At 38.5% G+C, this 21,079-nt stretch overlaps 1 protein-coding gene and 1 pseudogene across 1 annotated transcript in view; one reads left to right on the top strand and one right to left on the bottom strand.

The window, feature by feature from the left end:
- LOC132431367 (metabotropic glutamate receptor 7-like) overlaps nt 1-6,431 on the top strand; it is a 51,735-nt gene extending 45,304 nt beyond the window's left edge. The window contains exon 4 of the mRNA XM_060021220.1: nt 6,162-6,431. The gene's annotated coding sequence lies outside the window, so the exon portion shown is untranslated. The remainder of the gene's footprint in view (nt 1-6,161) is intronic.
- LOC132431366 (centrosomal protein of 78 kDa-like) overlaps nt 5,791-21,079 on the bottom strand; it is a 29,938-nt pseudogene continuing 14,649 nt past the window's right edge.

Here is a 21,079-nt window from a genome sequence, read left to right as displayed (position 1 = left end):
ATAGAAATTTGGTTCAGCCACTCAGCTTCAACCTTCAAAAATCATGTCACTTTTTATTTTAAATCAACGTATGAATCCAAGGTATAGCAAAATAAACCATTAACCTTGTAGAACAGGGCCCTTCTAGATACGATCTCGTTAGGACCTGATCCTCCATGGTTGTATCTACACAGAGGGGTAATGCCAGTCCCCTACTGGGAAGTTGAATTGGAGGAAGAGATAGACAGAGATACTATGGATAATTCTAGACTGACATGGTCATCAAGAAGTCCTATGAAAAATAATTTCTGGTGAGTATAGAGTAAATCAGCAATGAGAAATGGAGAGGATTGGAATTAAGTAGACTCATCACTAGTCCGTGGTTATTACCAGTGTACCAGTTTAGCAATGAATTACTCAAGGTAATTGATGCTAGGTGGTATAACAAACACTCCTGAAAGCCAAGTGTCTTAACTTAATAAATGTTTATTTCTCTTGTCAGAGACCCGTGTGAATTAGGTGGTTCATTCTTAGCAGATTGCTTTCAAGTAGTGAATCAGGAACCCATGCCCCCTCCACCTTGAGGTGTTGTCTTAAATGCATGACTACCTAAACTACAGCAGAAGGGAACATGGGCAATCATGCATAATATCTCCTGGCCAGGCCTGAAAGTGGTAGACCCATACCCTTTCAACAAGAATGCAAAAACTTGACCTCTGCCTGGCTCCAAGGGAGGTTAGAAAAGGTCATTGTTCTGTGTGTCCAGGAAGAGGAGAATGAAATGCATCTCACTGTCTCATCCATAGCTGAAGGCAGGTAATCTGTGACAGAGAGCAATGTTTGCAGATGGTGATACATGAAGATTGAGGAAGATTGATTTCTCAGTCATTGAGGAGTACTGTTCCATCTGAGTTCGGAATGGTAATAAAGTCATCCACTGAAAACTTACCAATCTAGTTTGTGTGCAAGGTATTATGAATTATAGTCTTACCGTTAATTTAGCAGACCCACAAATATTTACATCTACCAAGCACCGTGCTGGCAACTGCAGCTTACCAGTACTTCTTTCCTGGGCCCTGGATAATTTCCAGTAGTTCGTATCAGGATCTAAGCTATCCACTTGATGTGGACATTAGTCCCCTTGTAAGCCCTCTCACAGGAGCCTTTAACCATTCGTGGCCAAAAACAAAGGAAATGGGCAAGAGTTACTGCTCTGCTTATCAGAAAGTGTCTCCTAAAGTCTTGTCTCCTAAATCATTTTTCTGGCCCCTTTATAATAATTCTTTCTTTATTCACATTTCTTGGCCTACTGAACACTATAATCAAATCCGCCCTCAATTTTCTTTTTCCTGAAGTATATAAAACTACATTTTCTTCAGCCTTTTTTTAAAAAAAAGGATAATTATCTTGTTTATTTGTATTTGGAAAATCTAATGAGATCACACATTTAAAAATCACATACTATCAAAAGATAGATAGTAGTAGTAATTCCTTCTGGAATATTTTTCCCCCTCATCCAACCAATGTTAGGTCCCTTACCCCCTTTCTTAGCAACTTTTATTAATTTCTTACGTGTCTATCAGAAGTTTTTTGTGGCAAACGTACATGTGTATGTTTCAGAGGTTACTGTTGTCATGAATTCACAGAAGCCAGAGCCTGGAAAGCATTAAGTGGTCCTGAGCACCCCATTTCCAATGAGAGAGCGTAGCAGTGCTCAAACGGCTGGGTGTCCTATAATTCAACTCAATTCTGGCACTATCTACCTGTAGATAGCATCAGATCTCACATGTTAAGGGCTCAGTCCAGCAGGAATGCACACACACACTTCAGGTGCCAGTCACCAAGTATATGTTGTCACCTGTGCTTCTGACCCTTGTACCACAGGTCAGAGGTTCCAACGACCCCCTTCTTAGCTTTAATTAATTTGCCCAAGTGACTCATAGAACTCACAGAAATATTCTATTAACTAGATTAACCGGTGTATTATAAAATGATAAAACTCAGCAACAGCCAGATAGGAAACATGTATAGGACGAGGTATGGGGAGAAAGCATGGAGCCCACTCGCCCCAAATCTCCATGTGCTCACCAACTGGGAAGCTCCCTGAACCCTGTCCTTGGGGGTTTATGGAGGCTTCAGTACACAGGTGTGACTGAACAACTCATTGGCCATGGGCAATTGAGCTCAGCCTTAAGTGCCTCTTCCCTGCTCTGAGGGCAAGGGGGTGGGACTGAAAGTTCCAACCTCTAATCACAAGGTTGGCTCCACAGGCTGCCCGCTCCCATCCTTAGGTGCTTTCCAAAGATCACCTTGTTAACATAACAAAAGACACCATTATCATCTCATCACTTAGGAAATACCAAGGGTGTTAGAAACTCTGTGGCAGAAACTGGGACAGAGACCAAAAATATAATTCTTATTACTCCTAAAGCACAGTTATCTAGGTAAATGTTTGTATCACCCCAAACAGGCAGTAGTCACCAGGGAAAATAAGTTAATTGCCAGTCTTTTCTATTAATTTTTAAAAATCAGATTTAAGAAGAGAATTTTTTTAATGGCCAGTGAAAATGTCTCTTACTTTAGCTCTTGCCCTTTTCTACTTATTATTTATTTTTTCAATTTTTAGTTTAGTTTTGAAAAGTGTCTTTAAGTTATTTTAAGGTTAGAACCGAACCTTCCAGGGTTAAAAAAATATTGCGTCTCTTGAAAGAGATTATTTTAGACTTAGTGAAATGGATTTGATGCTAGAGAACATGTGACATCATACATTTGACCTTTTTGAAATGATTTACGTTATATCAGCTACACTTTAAGTCCAGCAACTGTAACCAAAAAAAAAAGAAAAAAAAACCCTACTAATTAAGGCAACTTTGCAGATTGATGGCATTAGATTATCAATTAAGATCTCAGTTTTAAACCAGATTTTTCCTCTAAATAGTGATCCAAAGAACACTAGTTTTAGGGTCAGTCTAATTAGTCAGACAGCTTCCTGATTGTTTAGCGCCTTCACTTGAAGTTTGTTAAATATTTTGAATATCACCTATGCTCCCATGGGACATTAGTGAATGTGAAGTCAACAAAAAAGAAAAAAAAGTAAGAAAAAGGATTTTGTAGTAAAATAAACTTGAGAAATCCTGGGTTCAGTAAATTTAAACATGTTTCGTGACTGCAGGACTTTTGAGATGTGGAATAAGCTATAATGTGCTCTGTGAATTTCACTATTAAGTAGAGTTTGGTCTGAAGTGTTTTTAAACTTTATTTGGCTCTACAACCCTTTGTCAGTGGAACATTTTAAAGGACTCTTTGTTTCCAGCAACTTTGGAAAATGCTGTTCTGGTCTCAGTTAAGCCCTTGAAATCTTAGCATTTGGAAGGAGATCCACACACAAGCTCATCCAATTTCTGGTACAGAAATCTACCATGTATCCATGCTATAGGCTCACTCAGCTGTGGATGAGTATTTTGATAACAAAATGCTCACTACCCATAAGTCAGCTGATTCTATAGTCGGAATGCTGGTCTGTTAGGAGGTTTTAACCTTTTAAGTGCCTTTTACTATTAGAAAATTTTAAGTTTTAAAATTTTGTCTATTGGACCTAGATCTGATCTCTGGATTAAGATAAGTCCTACTCAAGTAAAAGAATCCTTATTTTTCAAGGATGATTTGTACATGAAAAAAAAAATCCATATACTTAAAATCATCTGTAGTGACTGAAGAGTAATTGAAAATACATTTGAAAATAATTTTCATTTGAAATTTATGTCAAAATATGTTATTATATAAACGAATCCAGTATATTTTCTGTTATAGCCAGTAAAATTTAGGTTAAATTTTAATTAAGCACAAGTGCCACAATTAAAAAAAAAGAATTACATTTTGTTTTGAGTGATTATTTCAGCAAAACTGGTTTATGGGACAGTAAACTGTCCTTCACTGCATGTTCAATGTTAGCAGCTCAAACAGGCTAATTCTGGTAAAAATTCAACAGTTTTCCGAGGCCTTCTCTTAATTATTTGATACTCAATTGTTTTTTCTTTTACTTCTATTGTATCTCTTTTTTAAATTGTTAACTACACATCCTCATTTATCAATGGCTTTGTATGTTTAACCCAGCAGATCTCTGGTATTATTTACAGTGGCTTCATGATATTATATCTTTAAAATTCAGAATTTCACTTTAAAGTTGATTTGAATTTTATTTCTATTATATGGTATTATGTTTATGTTATGAATCCATCAGTGAGTAATTTGCTGAAACAGGATGATCAGTTTGCTGACTTAGAAGGGCTGGAATCTATAGACACCTTAAAATTAGGATGTAGATAACGAATAGTTGGATGACAAGAAACCCTGTTATATGAAAACAGGAATAATAATGAGTGTTCCAAATCTTATCTTTTCTGTTCTTACTTTTCTCCAAAGGTTAGCTCTAGAGTCCTTAATTCTCCATTCAGTATTAAATTATTGACTATTTTGCCACAACTACTGAGCCTGCGCTGTAGAGCCTGCGAGTCACAGCTACTGAAGCCTGTGTGCCACAACTACTGAACTCCATGCACCTAGAGCCCATGCTCTGCAACAAGAGAAGCCACCAAAATGAGAAGCCTGCACACCGCATAGAAGAGTAGCCCCCGCTCACCGCAACTACAGAAAACCCGCGTGTAGCAATGGAGACCCAACATAGCCAAAAATAAAATAAATACATTTATTTTTTAAAAAGTGGATGTATTTAAAAAAAACCCAAAAGGTCCTACTGTATAGCACAGGGAACTATATTCAATATCCTGTGATAAACCATAATGGAAAAGAATATGAAAAAGAATGTATATAAATGTATAAATGAGTCACTTTTCTGTGCAGCAGTAATTAACACAACACTGTAATTCTATACATCAATAAAAAATAAAATTTAAAAAAACTGCCATAAAAATCACCACAGAAGGGGGACTTCCCTAGTGGTCCAGTGGTTAAGACTTCGCCTTCCGATGGAGGGGGTGAGGGTTCGATCCCTGGTTGGGGAGCTAAGATCCCACGTGCCTTGCGACCAAAAAACCAAAACATAAAACAGAAGCAATACTGTAACAAATTCCATAAAGACTTTAAAAATAGTCGACATCAAAAAAAATCTTTAAAAAAATCACATAAATCTTTAAAAAAAGTCCATACATTAAAAAAAAAGAGCATGGGTTCTGGTCACATCCCAGCTTCCCACTTACTTACAGCTGTGTAATTCTGGGCAACTCACATAGTGTCTCCTCAGACTCCTCATCTATAAATGGGGATGGTAATAGTTCCCTACCTCATACTGTTGCTGTAATCCATAAACACGGTTAAGTGCCTTGGTAAATTGTTTGATGCTCTCTGGTTATTGTGAATTAAAATATGTCAATGGCTTCTGGCCATACGATTTATAATAGTTTGACAGTTAACCAAATGGTAAAACTATGCCATTTATTATTCCCATCTCTTTTTACCCCTTACCCTGTTTTGTTGTTTATGTTTTCTCCCACCACAGAGTGTTAGTTCCAGGAGAGCAAAAGCTTTATTTTGTTCACTGCTGAAAGCAATAGCACCCAGAAAAGTACTGTACATATGAAGCCCTCAGTAAACACTAGCTGAATGAATGGTGCAAACTGTCACAAGGAAAAATACACCAAAACTTTCATTATAATAAAAAAGTATAGATAAATCTTTCTCTAATGGCTTCCAGTCAAGTATTTTAAAACACCATATGCTGTAATAAAAACATAAGTAATTTATTAAAATTTGAAGGCAAAAACATAATTTTAAAAGATTTTAAAATATTTAGACCTATGTTAGGTGTGATGGAATATGGATGCTTTCTGGAAATTCACAATCAGATCCAAGAGTATCACTTTCAGAATGTTCTAGTAGACTGAGTTTACTTTTAGTTGTCTTTGAAGAAACAGTCACTATTGTACTCTCTTTCTTAACAGAAATGTGTTTTTTCGAAGACTCACTTCTAATTGGTTCATTAAGCAAAGAATTATTTTGCCCAATTCCTTTGCTTTTCTGCTTTACAGGTGAGTCAGAGCAGGAATGCAGGTCCTTCCCAGGTTGTTTCTTAGCAGAGTAGTTTTTGGTATATTATGCTCTGGTCATTTTCTCTGAAGAAGACCTGCTATATCTAGGTAATTCCTCTTCTTTTCTTTGACTTCCAGTTCCAGAAATGACGTCTGCTGAAGGAGAACATGTTCTAGCAATGAAATCTTCAAAAGACTCCTGCTGCTGCTCTGTGACTGCGACCCCCAGGTTGTCTTTGGAAGTTTCTAAGGCCTCCTGAGTAGAGACTGGGACATGGAAGGAGTCGACAGGCAAAGGAATCCCAGCATCACCTGTAATTTTCTGAAACTGGAGGGAAAGACAAAAGACAAGACAAAAATTCAGTGATGAACAAAGCCAACCATTAAAAAGTAGAGTTCAAAACTTCAGTGTTACTCTGTGATCTTATTATTAACACAGTCAATTGATTATTCAGAAGATTTCAGAGCCAGTTTTTCTCTTAATTATATCCTGCCAAGTGATTCTCAGCTTAACCTAGCTATATCCAAGGCTATGTCCGCTACATTTTCAGACTTTGGTGACTGGGGTAGTTATTACCCATTTCCTTCCCCTCACTAAAAATAAAACCCTACTCTGTAAGAAAATTAATTTCTTTGCTATCCTCCAGGCACATGTGAACAGTATATAATATAGTTTGTGACCAGACTGTCAGTTCCCAAGACCAGTCAGTTCCCAAGACCAGTCTGAGATTGGCTGAGCTGGGCGAAGGGGGCTCCAAGTGAGGCTGGAGGAAAAGCTGACAGGTTTCCCCTCCCATTCCCATGACCAGGTGAGTCACTGTAATATCTTACGTATCAGCTATGTCAAGATTACTTATTTTAAGAATTGTATCAGTACGTGTACCTCCATTAGTGTTCCTTCATTGTTAAGCTGACTGCATACAAATAGAAACCTAGATAAAATATGAATAGAACAGACATTTATACAACTTAAAATTTGGAATATTTTCTGTAATGTTTTCTTTCTTCATTAAGGAGAGTTTGCTTTAACTCATACACTTTCTAAAGAACTTCCAGTTTTCTTATGTACAACAATACAGTATCATGAAACGGGCCCACATTTACTAATCTCAGATTTGGGGAGGACTCCAGAGTCTTCTAGCTCCCGAGCACGTGAACTATTAGAGACTGACCATTATTATTTTCTCTCTGACTTGGTCATTTCCTTTTTGCTAATCACTCTTAGAATCCTTAAGTGCTGTCCTCTCCACTTACTTGGAGATTTTGCGTTGGTCCTGGGGCACTCTGCTTTGATTCTGATTTTTCTTCTTCAAGTGCCTTCTTTTCTTCTTTAGGTGGACTACTAACAGTAGAATTCATCTGGGGACGACCTAGTAAATGAAAATCTGACTGATCTATACCAGCCATTGTGGCCAGCTGCCCAAGCCTGGACCAGAGGAGGAGAGGAGAAAAGATAAAGGTTATTATAATCACAGAAGAGCAGTTTAGATTTCCCCAGACCTACAATCATGAAATACTTCTAAAATCTTAAAAGCCAACATCCTACTCCATACTACAAGCCTCTCTCTCCCCCAATTTCTCAGCCCTTTCCAGATTCATCCTCTAGGAGACATCCCACTGTCTCACTAGCAGCTTCAACATGTACCATGCACCCCGTCCACTGCCAGTCACACCTCCATTCCCACACTTCTTTACCACCTTTCCTCCAGTTTCCAAGAATGTGTTTGTTCCTTCCTTCCCAACACCAACTCATTCACTGACAAAACACCACTCCATCAACTATCAATCTCCACTTCCCTCTTTCAGCAAAATTGCTCATGGTTGAGAACCACTGACCTATATCTTCCCTGCAGATTAATAATAATTTTTATGTCTAAGACAAAAATAACTTTAATTCAAACTTATCAAACAAGCAAAGTAAATGAAAGATAGGAAAATTCTTATCCATTCCCGAATATTTTCAATGAAAACTGCTTTCAATTTAGTCTTTACAAAAAACTGTACCTACTAATTACTCTCTACAGGTTACTCTTTTATAATGGGCTCCCCACTCTACCAAAGCAGGCTCCCCTATTTGCATTTCTTAAAAAATTTAATTCCTCCTTTTAAAACGTCAACTATATTACCTATAATTACACTAAATTTGGCTAAATATGGCCACGTAAGTGATGAAAATTGCTCCAGTTCCTCAGCAAACTACCATTACAGTCGCAAAGAGAAGAACGCCATGAAGAGAAATGAACTAACCCAGCATCTTTAAGGAGATCCAGGAAAGCATGGAACTTCTGAAAAGAATTCTCAATGCTGCCCAAAACACCTTCATCATCCAGGATCATGCTTGTGGACATGAAGGGCTTCAGACAAAGAGAAAGTTACATTTCTTAACTGGGCATTTTCATGTTCTAACTATAAAAGAAGACGGAAAATGTCTGACATGATTTTTTTCTCATTGTCATCAAAAGTAGTCTTGCCTAGTTTCAAGGAACAAAACTAAAACACTCAAAATGTAATTAATCTGTAATTAACCTAACTCTCCACCAGTAAAGACAGAGACCATTATCACATAATAACCAAAACCCCCAGGCACCCAACAAAGTTTCCTATATAACGCTTAGGTGGTATATAAGTAAACCAAAGTTATCGTTTTATTAATGATCTTTCACGAAAGATCACATTTCTAACTGGTTCAATTCATAATGGAGCCTCATTCCACATCAGAAAATTACCTGCTTTAAGTTTCCCTTAAATTAGAAAGTGAATTATAGAATCTGATCTGAACAAAACATATTACAACTCTGCTGAATGTTAAGAATTAACTTTAGTGAACAAAAAATATCTAATGCTTACGTTTAAAAGTCCTAAATCATACCCAACCCAATTTATTAAATGTACGATCACCAATGTTTTCTTTGGCTCCTTCAAAATATTCACTCCCGTGCACTCTTCCCCTTCCGCTCATCACCTATGCACTTAAAACCCCCTATAAGCTCAACTCCAGTATTTCTCAGAAAGGCTGTTATGTTCATGATGCCCCTTTTGCCTTATATAAACAGGTGCTCACCACTTATTGAATGAGTGTCCGCCAGTCCAGTGGATATGCACTTTGAAAAATTCCTCCCTACGCTCAACCTCTGACAAAGTATATTTAGAACTTTTTAGATTATGCCCTGCTTTCATGCACATTACCTAATGTAATTCTTACAGTATATATTTTTATCTTTCATTGCATTCTTAGAAGTTTTCCAATACCTTAAATTTATTTAAATGATTCACTTTCCTAATTCATTGCCAGGAGAGTCTCATCATGTCTTTTATGCTACTGTATATATAGTATATGCACAAAAAGTGCTTTCTTGAATCAAAGAATCATGAACAGATCATAAGCTAATGTCATAAAGCGCGTGTGCGCGCGCACACATACACACACACACACACACACACACACACACACACACACACACACCGAGATTTTCATATTTTTAAAAACATGCTTTCTGGAATATAGATCATATGATCACTAAATACCAGTAAATGCAAAAGTCCATATGATACAACCAATTTGCAACATATTACAGTTTTGAAGTTTACAAACTATGTGTATATGGATTAAAATCAAATCGAAATAAAACCAAAACACTCCCAAAAGTATAAGCAATTGTTTACTTCATTGACTCATTTATCAGCCTTAAGTCTTATTACTCTTTCCTCCTTTAACTGCTTTAGGCACTCCTCCAGTTTTTCCTAAACAAACAGAGTAAATGTTATAACTAATTCGTAGTATAATATCCAAAAGCCTTTCCAGCTATAGGACTCATCAGGATTTAGGGGCAGAGCCAGAAGTGAACTCAGATTTTAGTCTGCTACTGGTAATATCGTACCATGCTAGTGAAATGAGTTATCAAAATCTATCAAATTAGCATAGTAAAGATTTATTTAAATTCCACTTTTTCCAACATAAATTTGTGGCAGCCCACCATAAAAGGCATATACGTATAACATAGCAAGTCAGAAATAGTTAAGAAGAAGAAAGAAAAGTTCTATTTTTATTTGTGGGTCTCTTTATAGTAGGAACTCCTATTAATGAACATGCTTAACACACCTGAATTGCATAATTGCAGATTCAAAAGCATTTTTTTTTTAAAGTAACCACTTTATTTTATTTTATTTTTTTTATTGCGGTACACGGGCCTCTCACTGTTGTGGCCTCTCCCATTGCGGAGCACAGGCTCCGGACGCGCAGGCTCAGCAGCCATGGCTGACGGGCCCAGCCACTCCGCGGCAAGTGGGATCTTCCCCGGATCGGGCATGAACCCGTGTCCCCTGCATCGGCAGGCAGGTGGACTCTCAACCACTGCACCACCAGGGAAGCTCCAAAAGTAATCACTTTTAAAGCAATTTACAGTCAAGCACTGTTCCTGGAGTTCCCTGGGCATTAAATCTAATCATCAAAACCCTAAGAGGGGGCTTCCCTGATGGCGCAGTGGTTAAGAATCTGCCTGCCAGTGCAGGGGACACGGGTTCGAGCCCTGGTCCAGAGAGATCCCACGTGCCTCGGAGCAACTAAGCCCGTGCGCCACGACTACTGAACCTACGCTCTAGAGCCCCCGAGTCAAAACCACTGAGCCCGCGTGCCACAACTACTGAAGCCTGCGCGCCTAGAGCCCGTGCTCTGCAACAAGAGAAACCACCGCAATGAGAAGCCCGCACACCACTACGAAGAGTAGCCCCCGCTCGACGCAAGTAGAGAAAGTCCGAGAGCAGTATCAAACACCCAGCGCAGCCAAAAACAGATAAATAAAGTAAATTTATTTAAAAAACAAACCGTACGAGGAAAGAACAATCACTAACTCCATGTTATTTTACAGATGAGGGAAACAGAGGCAGAGAAGTAGAGTAAGTAGAGCAGCACAGCCAAGGTCACACCACTAAGTAGCAGAGCCACACTGTGGACTCAGGAAGCTGGGTGCCATTCCTGCTCACGGAGGTGGTAGTCTTCCCATTCACCAAGGTCACTGAAATAAAATGAACACTGATAAACTCCCTTAGGAGTTTCAGGAAATAAGACACTTCGGTCCGTGAAGTGGGGCCACTGCTTGCAATAGGCAGAATTCTAACAGAGCCCCTAAGACTCCTACTTACTGAAGTACACAAACCTTCCACTTATCCAATCAAACTCTAAATCTAGGTGCTGCAGTGAAGGGATTTTGCAGACGGAATTAAGGTTCAAAATCAGTTGTTTTTTTAAGATGGGGAGATTATTCTAGGTGGATGTGACCTACTCAGGCACCCCATGAAAAGGACCTGAACTCTTCCTGAATTGAAGTACAAAAGGGACAAGAGGGAGACTCTCCATTGCTGGCTCTGAAGAAGTCCAATGGTGTGGCAGGGAAGGCAAGTGAGAGGTCTCTAGGAGCTGAGACTGTCCCCCGAATGACAGCCAGCAAGGAAATGGGGACCTCTGTCCTGCAACTGCAGAATCTGAATTATGCCAACAAGCCGAAGAATCTCGGAGCCATTCTTTCCCAGAGCCTCTGGATGCTAACACAGCCAGACTGACATCTTGATTTCAGCTCTGTGACCCACACAAACTATGGTGAACATCCAACGTTTGGGGCTCAATGTCTTACACTTAAATTTCACGTGCTTTAACACTCTCAGGAGGGAACTCACATGTTCCCGTGTGTATCTGAGCAGGAAACCCAGTCATGCTGTGCCCGGACTTCTGACCTGCAGAGCTGTGAGCTAGTCAAATAGGTATTGTTTTCAGTCAGTAAGAGTGTAGTAAAAGAATCAATATCCTACTCAACCTCCAGGTTCGTGAACAAAATAAATGACTGTCATTGTTTTAGGCCACTGTTTCGGGGTGGTTTCTTATGCAGCGATAAACAATCAGAATTCCTATACTTATGAAAACAGTACGGTATATTTATACCTTTTAACTGCTTTGAACAATCACTTAAAGAATGAGGAACTCTATTATATGCCATCATTGGGAGAGGAACTGGTATCACTTTCTGGAGAGTAACTCTTGGTACCTAACAATAATCCTACATCAGGGGTTTACCCTAAGGAAATCAAAGATGTGGGCAAAGATTTATCTACCAGCATGATGTCATAAGATTGTTTATAACCAAACCCTAGAAGAAAGCTAAGAGCCTCCAAATTGGGACTGGTTTAAAGAAAAACAGCTCACCGTCTGAAGGAATGCACCATGAAGCCACTAAGAAAAGAATGACAAGAGGTCTCAACCAGAGTTAATGAATGGGCTTCAGGAGTTCTACATTCATAATATATCTGTGCGTTTTTCCTGGGAGATGATGCAAAAGCTTAATCAAATTCTCTGATGTAGAATTTAGTGACATGGCAAAATATTTTTGATACTTTTTTAAGACAAAAGAGCAGATTAGGTGTGTGTACATGCCGAGGTGGCTTCTATTTCCTTCAAGAAGCTGTTCATTATTTACAAACATTTGCTCAATGAGCATATATTTTTATATTCAGAACATGTTTAAAAAACTGAGAGTCTAAGAACTTCAAATTCTTTAATGTTTCATTACTAAAGCCAGTCAAGTTTTCAATGGGGAAAAAGGAAAAAAAAAATGCAAAATTCCTCTACTTTTAATACGATGGTTTAATCAATCTTCTAGTTGTGTTAGAAGTGTTAAATTTTTGTGAAAAAGTGTATCCTCCTCCTACAAAGTATTCATAATTCATGTCCCTTACACGGAAATATGGAACCAAAAAAGTTAGAAAGTAAAATTGCTTGATATTCTATTACTTAAGTAAGACTAATGATAAGGCTTTGGAATAATTTTCCTTCCTGTCATCTGCTCTCCTTCCTCCCTTCTGTACACTGGCTAGGGTGATTTTTCTGGGACAAAGCTTCCATCATATTAGATATCAAATTTTATGTTCAACTTTTCTCCATTTAACATTGAAATCAATCATTTCTCATATAATCGGGGATTCATAACCGTGATTTTTTTTTGTGGGCTACAAAATATTCCACTGAGTGGGTTTACTGGTTAACCATTTTACACATTTAAATTCTTTCCAACTTTTCAATATTATCAGACAATAACCGTTTTTATGCATGAAAGCTTTTTTCCATATTGAGAATAACGTTCTTACAATAAATCCATAAAAATGAGTTTGAGATCAAAGCAAATGAACATTTTTAAGGCTCTGAGGTACCTGTCTCCAAACTTCTTTCCAAAAGATTTCTGAGATTTTACACTGCCATCAGCGATGTATCACTTGGTATATAACCTCTACTATAACTATTGGCTTACTTCCTCACTTAGAGTGCAAGTTATTTGAAGATAGGGGTGTATTTTATTAAGTGTTTACCCCCAGCACCTGTGCCTAGCACAGCGTAGACGGTCAATAAATAATTGCTTAATAAGGAAAATCCCTGCCAATACAAGATGTATGTGTGTGAAAGACAGACTGTGTGTTTTTCTCTAACTGGATAGATGAAAACGTGTCATCTTCTTTAATGTGCAATTTTTTTGCTTATAATTAGTAATTAAATTTCTCTTTTAGATTATATTGTAAAAATTCAGATTCTCTGAGGCAAATGGGCCTGGCACTACCCATTAGCTATATAACCTTGGACAAGTTCTATAACTCTAGGCCTCAACTTCCTCATCTATAAAATGGAGATAAGCTCCCATATCACAGAGCTCTTGTGAGGATTACATGAGTTAAAACACATATAAAATTAGAAGAGTGCTTGGTACATAGAATATGTTCAATTAATGCTGAATGAATGAACATGTGAATGCAAACAGTAGTGAAGGGCTTAAAATGAAATGGTCTCATCCCACTCCCACATCCAGCACTCAAGAAGTGACCGATTCTTTACGCAGGTTTTTAATTGTAAAATACGATATGTGTACTGAGAAGTGCACAGAAAAAAACTGTCAATGTGACAAATAAAAAGAGAATACTCACATAAACACTACTCGAATCTGAAAGTATTGATACTTGTCAGCATCTCAAACCGCCCCCTCCATATCCTTTTCTCATCACAAGCTCCTTCCCTCTTCCAGGTTAAACACCACCCTCACTTCTTGACAATCCTTTCCTTTAACCTGCATGCATCCCTAACAAAAGAGTTTAGTTTTGTCAACATCTAACTTTATGTAGAGGATCATAGTATATGAAGTCTTTTCTATCTTATTTCTTTCTCTCAACGTTGGTTTAAAAAATTCATCCACATTGCTGCCTGTAGCTCTAGTTCATTCAATTTTATTGCTGGATAGTGTTGCCACTGTACGAATACACAAAATTTATTTAATTTTTGACTCTTAATGGACATTTGGTTTGTTTTCAGCTTGTGCTAATGCAAATCATGGACAGGAATCCTGCTGTACCGGTTATTCTGGTGCATTTACACAGGGCGGGGGTGAGGGCTGCTGGCTCACAGGCTATTTATGTACCTTCAGTTGATGGAGAGTGCTAAATGCTTTCCAAAGTAGTTGTGTCGATTTATACTCCAGTATAAACAGGGTAGAAGATTCTCATAGTACTTCAGGTCTACAATACCTGAAACTACCAGACTTTCTTTATGTATTTGTCAATCTGATTGGCATGTAGTTTCCTTGGTTTTGACTCACTTTTCTCTTATTACTTAATGAAGTCATACACTTTTCTGTGTTTACTGGCTGTTTGGATTTCCTTTTTCATGAGGTTTACATCAATATTGTTATTTTTTATTTATTTTTTTATTACTATTTATTTATTTTTGGCTGTGTTGGGTCTTCGTTGCTGCGTGCAGTCTTTCTCTAGTTGCGGCGAGTGGGGGCTACTCTTCATTGCGGTGGCTTCTCTTGTCATGGAGCACAGGATCTAGGCACGCGGGCTTCAGTAGTTGTGACACGTGGGCTCAGTAGTTGTGGTTCGCAGGCTCTAGAGCGTAGGCTCCGTAGTTGTGGCGCACGGGCTTCGCTGCTCTGCAGCATGTGGGATCTTCCCAGACCAGGGCTCGAACCCGTGTCCCCTGCCTTGGCAGGCAGATTCTTAACCACTGCGCCACCAGGGAGGTCCAACTATTGTTATTTGAATTCTTCTCCATTTCTTCTCCATTTCCAAGTAATACTCTTACATGACTATTTTCTCACTAATTTGGAGGCATTATCTGTTCACTTTCTAACTTACTAATAAGTAAGGGTTTAGTTCCTTTACACTCTTTCCTATGTCCACACTGCTCTGTAATGTCATCATGAGTTATTCCACTGCTCATGATCTCTTTGACTTGTAGTGATATACTTAAAAACCTACATTGTTGATCAACTATAAACTCTCTCAACGTCACGCTTTGTAAAATGAGGACATTCATACCATCTTCCCTTTTTTCTACCTCCTGTCTACCTTCCAAACCTAGCTTTTACGTTGTCAAAGTTGAAATTTATATTCTGTTCTATGTGCAGTTAAGTCTTCTGTTATTCGAGAGTCAGTAAGGAGTAAGGTTTAAGAGAACAGGCAGAGAGCCTCAACTCAAAGCCTCAATCCAACCTTAAAATAGGTACAGCCTGGGCAAGTTCCTTCCCTGTCTTAGTTACCTGTTCTCAAAAGTGGGAATGGGGCATCCCTGGTGGCACAGTGGTTCGGAGTCCGTCTGCCGATGCAGGGGACACGGGTTCGTGCCCCGGTCTGGGAGGATCCCACATGCCGCGGAGCAGCTGAGCCCGTGAGCCATGGCCGCTGGGCCGGCGCATCCAGAGCCTGTGCTCCGCAACGGGAGAAGACATAACAGTGAGAGGCCCGTGTACCGCCAAAAAAAAAAAAAAAAAAAGTGGGAATGATATTAGCACCAACCTCATAAGGCTATTCAGAGGATTAAATGAGTTAATATATGCAAAAACACTTAGAGCCTAATATATACTAAGTACATACTAGTACACAATACATTTCAGTACATACCAACTTAATACTAATACATACTAAGTATAGTTTACTTTAGTTATTAGTGATTACATGCAAGTTGACGATAAAAGCTGCAAACCAAGACAGTATTGCCATTATTACAATTAAATTAATATTGCCCACTGCAGATGTACTGTGTCTCTGTGTACAGACTACACCTTGTTCCATACTGTGCCAGTGTCACTGCCCTTGTGCAGGGTGACCACATACCCCAAGCCGCCTTGGGCTGTTCCAGTTTATACCTGTAAGGAGGCATTAGAGCGCCTCCTTACACTATTGAAGTGTAAGGAGTTTGGACAAGTTCTGGTTTGGACAACAAATTAGACAGGTGGTCATTACCCCTGTGTGTCACTGAAAAGGGGGACATCTATAGTGTCAAGTTTAAGTGGATTCTTCTCTTCCTCACCAATAGTACGTTAAAAATCAATGATAGTTTAGTTTGCTTCATGTTTATGTCCATATAGCCTTTCGTCCTCTGGAGTTCAAGTTCCCTCTCCTCTTCCTCTCCCTCCTCCCTTCCAACAGTGCCTAATACCAAGTAAGTACAATATGCCTCAAGGTGTTTCTCAGCTCTCAATCACACAATCAATAGAAGCCTCTCCACTCTAGACTAGCTGCAATCTGCACCGAATCCCCTATTACCTTCCTTCTTGGTTTATTGCCTCATTTTGCTGGATTATTTCTATAAATAGCTTAAGGTGTAGCACAGGAGGTCAATTTTTCAAATTTCTTTGTGTACAAAATATCTTCTTCAGCCTCCACTTATGACTGATAGTTTGGCTGGATACAAACCCCTAGGGTGAAAATTATGTGCCTGAAAAACTTTGGAGGTATCTTTCTAATGCCTTCCAGGATCCATGGTGCTGATGACAGGTATGATAAGGTCAGATTTTAACTCTTTTTTTTAGGTGGCCAGTATTTTTCTCTCTGGAATGGATGTATCCTCTCAGTATTTTATTCTATTTTATTTTTTCAGTATTTTAAAGTTTCACAATGAAGGGTGCCTAGGTATGAGTCTATTCTTGCTCATCTTGCGTAACTATTTTCAATCTGAGGCCTGATGTCTACTTACAGCTGTGGGGAATTTTGTTGCCCTTTGACAGCTTCCTTCCATTTTTTTTCTGGGTCTGGAGTTTCTAATAGTAACATATTGGATCTCCCAGATGCAGCCTCTCTAACATATTTCTATCACTTTTTCCATTGTGTCTTTCTTTTTTATATACTGAGAAATTTTTTAAATTCCTACTGAATTTATTTCAGCAACCATATTTTCATTTCCAAGAGACCTCTCTCGCTTTCTGACCATTCTCTTTTTAATTAACACCCTAATCTTATTTTATAGCTTTTTACAGCTCTTTTTAAACCTCTCTCAGGATACTAATTAGGGTTTTTTCTTAAATTATTTTGTTCCCTAAATTGTCCCTCGTCCTACTAGGATACGTTTTCACTCTTTTTCCCCCTCTCACGTTGGAAGCTTTACTCAACTATCACGCAAATGACAGTTATTTTCTATTTAAGAATGAGTGCAGAAAGCTCCCTGAAGTCAACGATTGATTGGTTTCTTATGCAGGAAAAAGCGGGGAGTAACTGTAATAGGATCTCCCCCAAACACAATTTTCTAGGGTGTAAAAACTCACACTAGCTGCCCTAGTTCTTGCCAGTTTCACTGGTTTCAAAATGAAATCATCTCATTTCAGGAGTGTGAGGGCGGGGCTGGGAGTCCACTCCTCCAAACACAACCCTTCAATGAGCTCCCCTATTTCAGTCACACTTTTAACTAACTCCACCCTCTCTCCTACATGCGCATCTGAGCATGGGCCTACTTCTGCAGGTGGGGTCAGAATCCTCCTCAGTTGCAGGTGGTCGCTGTGCATATTCTAGGTGATGCTTTTCCTCTGTCCTACTGCTTCAGTTTCACACTCTTCCACTTGTCTTCCGTCTTTCAAAACTATGTTGAAATCTCTTGATTCTTGTGGGCTTATATACTTAAACACTTTGATACCATCATTGTAGTGTCTTGTGAAAACGGAGAAGAGCTAAAAGGGTTCTCAGTACCTTCTGAATCTGCTATTCTGTGGTCCAGTGTTTAAACTTCTTGGTCTTCCCCAGTGTCTATCATTGGTTTTAGAAATACAATCTCCTGGTCTATTCGTGAAGGAAATGAATACATCACATCTAAAATGACAAGGAAGGCGGGTTAGATGCTCTAGGGCCTTGTCGTACTCTGCCATTTACTAATAAACCACTACGTGCTACAAATTGTAGGTGCTCATTTATAAAACGAAAGGGGGTAACCCTACACGAACTATAGATTTCTCCTACTCTAACATTTCATAATTTTCTAAGTTCTTTTCTTAAAATTTCTCTATATTATCATTAATTTTAATTAAAAAAATAAAAATCTAACTTTCTCTTTTGAAAATCAAAGAGTAATTCCCATAGTCCTACAATAATGGGATAATTAGTTCTGAAACCTGTCAAGTTTCATGTTTCATATGAAAAGAAAATCACATTAAATAATTTTTAAAAATTAAACATGAACTCTGTAGCACAAAGACAAGGTCCCCCCAAATGGTGTTCCTTTATTTACTAGAAATGTTCAGCTCTGCATTAAAGCTGAAAAAAAAAGAAATATATTATTTTTGAGGTACAAAAATTTCTTATGAAAATCAATTTTTCTTTTCTGTCCATACAAACAAAAATATGGAATGACATTAGAGGTCAGGTTTAGTTGGTAATAGAATGTAGCTTCTTGATATTTTTTATTTTAGGAAAGGAGAATATCAACATCAAAACTTTTTTTTTACTTTTATTTAAAATGAGGCCATATTTTCCTCTTATAAAAACAGAGTTCAGCTAGAACTGTCAATTTCCTCATCTGTAAAACAAGAACACTGAATCAGCTGACTATATTCATTCAGAACTCAATTTCTTTATCGTATGATCACTAAGGTTCTCCCTAAATCTAATATACTAAGGTTCTAAGGAAAGGAAAATATATTACTAACGACATGTTTTGATTTTTATTTCTTAGAGTTCAAATGTCCACCATTCACCTTGGTCTAAGCTTAAGGAACCATTCAAGGGGATACAATGCAGATGGGAGGGGAAAACAGAACCCTCACACAAGCTGTGGCGTGTTGCAATCAGGCTTCCATTTGAAAAAGAATCTTCTCTATAGCTTTAAAGTGATAACTTTGTACCTGCAGTGCTTCTTGTTTCAAACGGATTTTCTCTGGCTCTTCCTGAACACTTTCTGAGGAATCATCGACCTCTTCGATTTCTGAGGAGGAAGGACTCTCTACTGTCACAGTCACAGGAAATTCTGATGGACCTGAGTGTCTGAAGAAGAAGATAGGAAATCACAGAGTTGTTACACTAAAGTGCAAAGAAAGAAGACAAGATTGTAAAAAAAGATAACACAAGCCAGATCCAAATATCCAAATATTAGAGGACATTTAACAAAAGTGATCTGAGGTATCATTATTTATAAATGTCTCTCACTGCTCCTTAGTCTAAAACAGGCAATGACTAAGTAAAATTACAGGAACTTATTTTTGCTATGTTACTGTCCAGACCTCTGTTGTACATGGTTAGGATTAGTAATGGGAATTGCCCATATTATTTTATTAAGTTTCTTTCACAGAAGCCAAGTGAAGAGCCAAGGTAAACATTTTTTCTCAGATCAACTTTATACTGCAAATGAAAAATTTATTCTTCACCATCAGACACAAACAGTCTGGAAGAAAATGTAGTTTTTCAGAGGAAAATACATCAGTAAAGGGACTGATGAATAATCAGAAAGTCAACATATCTAAGCTGGGAATAACAGACATTAGAATTTTAAAAAAGAAATCACATACACATACACAACTAAAACTAACCCATCAAAAATTTCATCTTCTCACCACACTTAAGCCAAAACAAGGGTAACAGTAATACAATTCTCCCATCAAGATTCACTGCCACTGCAATGTTGTTCAATAGGACAGTTCCAAACATTTAAAACCTGACCTGGCCACAACCCCATAAAAGTCTACAGATCATAAAGAAGCGTGCTGGGATTATATAACCACGCAGAAGACAAGTCACTAGGACATCATTTTGACAACAAGCAGCAAACCCTGCAGCACAGGAAAACCGTAACAGGAGAACGAGGTGCACACCTCTCTCTCTGGGCATGCAAGGGCAGGACTGACACCCAAGGTGCTCTTCTCTCAACCTCAGCAGTGGTGCCTTTCACAGAGCAACTATGCAGTCTCCCCGAACCACTGGGAAGGAGAATCTGATACTGACAGTATTAGCTTGCCATGAGGCCGTAAGCGAGGGAATGTGTGTGGCCTTGGTGAGAGAGCAGAGGTTTGGGAGATGTTGCTTTATATTGGCTTTCAGATCAGGAATTTGTACATATAGCCCGCAAACAACGTTTCTTGAAAACATGTGAACATTCTTCAGTATGAGAGCTCCATGTGAGGGGTCAGAAATGGCACTCAAGTTCGTCTCACTGGGTAACAGCTGATTTGCGGACTGGAAAACAGGCTTCCTTGTTTACAGGCATAACCACAAGGCTGCCAGTTGTGTGCCAAATCCACACAACTACACAGTTGCATTGGGAGAGCGACCAGACATGTTTTACATGGATTTATTTCAGAGAGGGAAATGCTTCTTGTAAGGCTCTGTCAGTTGAAAAAGCAAGGAGAATGACCATCCACCTTTCCCAATTCAAGTCCTATATATCATAAATATGATAGCTAAACACCAGCAACTGATTACATACATCACGAGCTTTGATGAATGGAAAGCCCCTAAAAAGATATCAACAAAACGAAGTTAGATCTTCATGTAAATACATCACCAGTTAAACCCAGTTAATACAACTATTTAGTATTATGTACAGTATCCACACAGAATTGTGTATAAAAATAAATAAGCTCAAAACAAGGACCTGGAGGGCTCTGCTATGGAGAAAACCGAACAGAATTCAGGTGACTGGCTCGGTAATAACTCTCTGAACTGCTGAGAGGCCCCTTCAGTTCCTATGTTCAGGATGCTTGAGATTTCAGTCTCACTTCTTTAAATGGTGATATTAATCATTCTCTAATTTACCACCCTGTGTGAGGAGGATG

Source organism: Delphinus delphis, chromosome 9 (assembly GCF_949987515.2).
Source record: "Delphinus delphis chromosome 9, mDelDel1.2, whole genome shotgun sequence".
NCBI lineage: Eukaryota > Metazoa > Chordata > Mammalia > Artiodactyla > Delphinidae > Delphinus > Delphinus delphis.
This window is presented reverse-complemented; position numbering and strand designations above follow the sequence as displayed.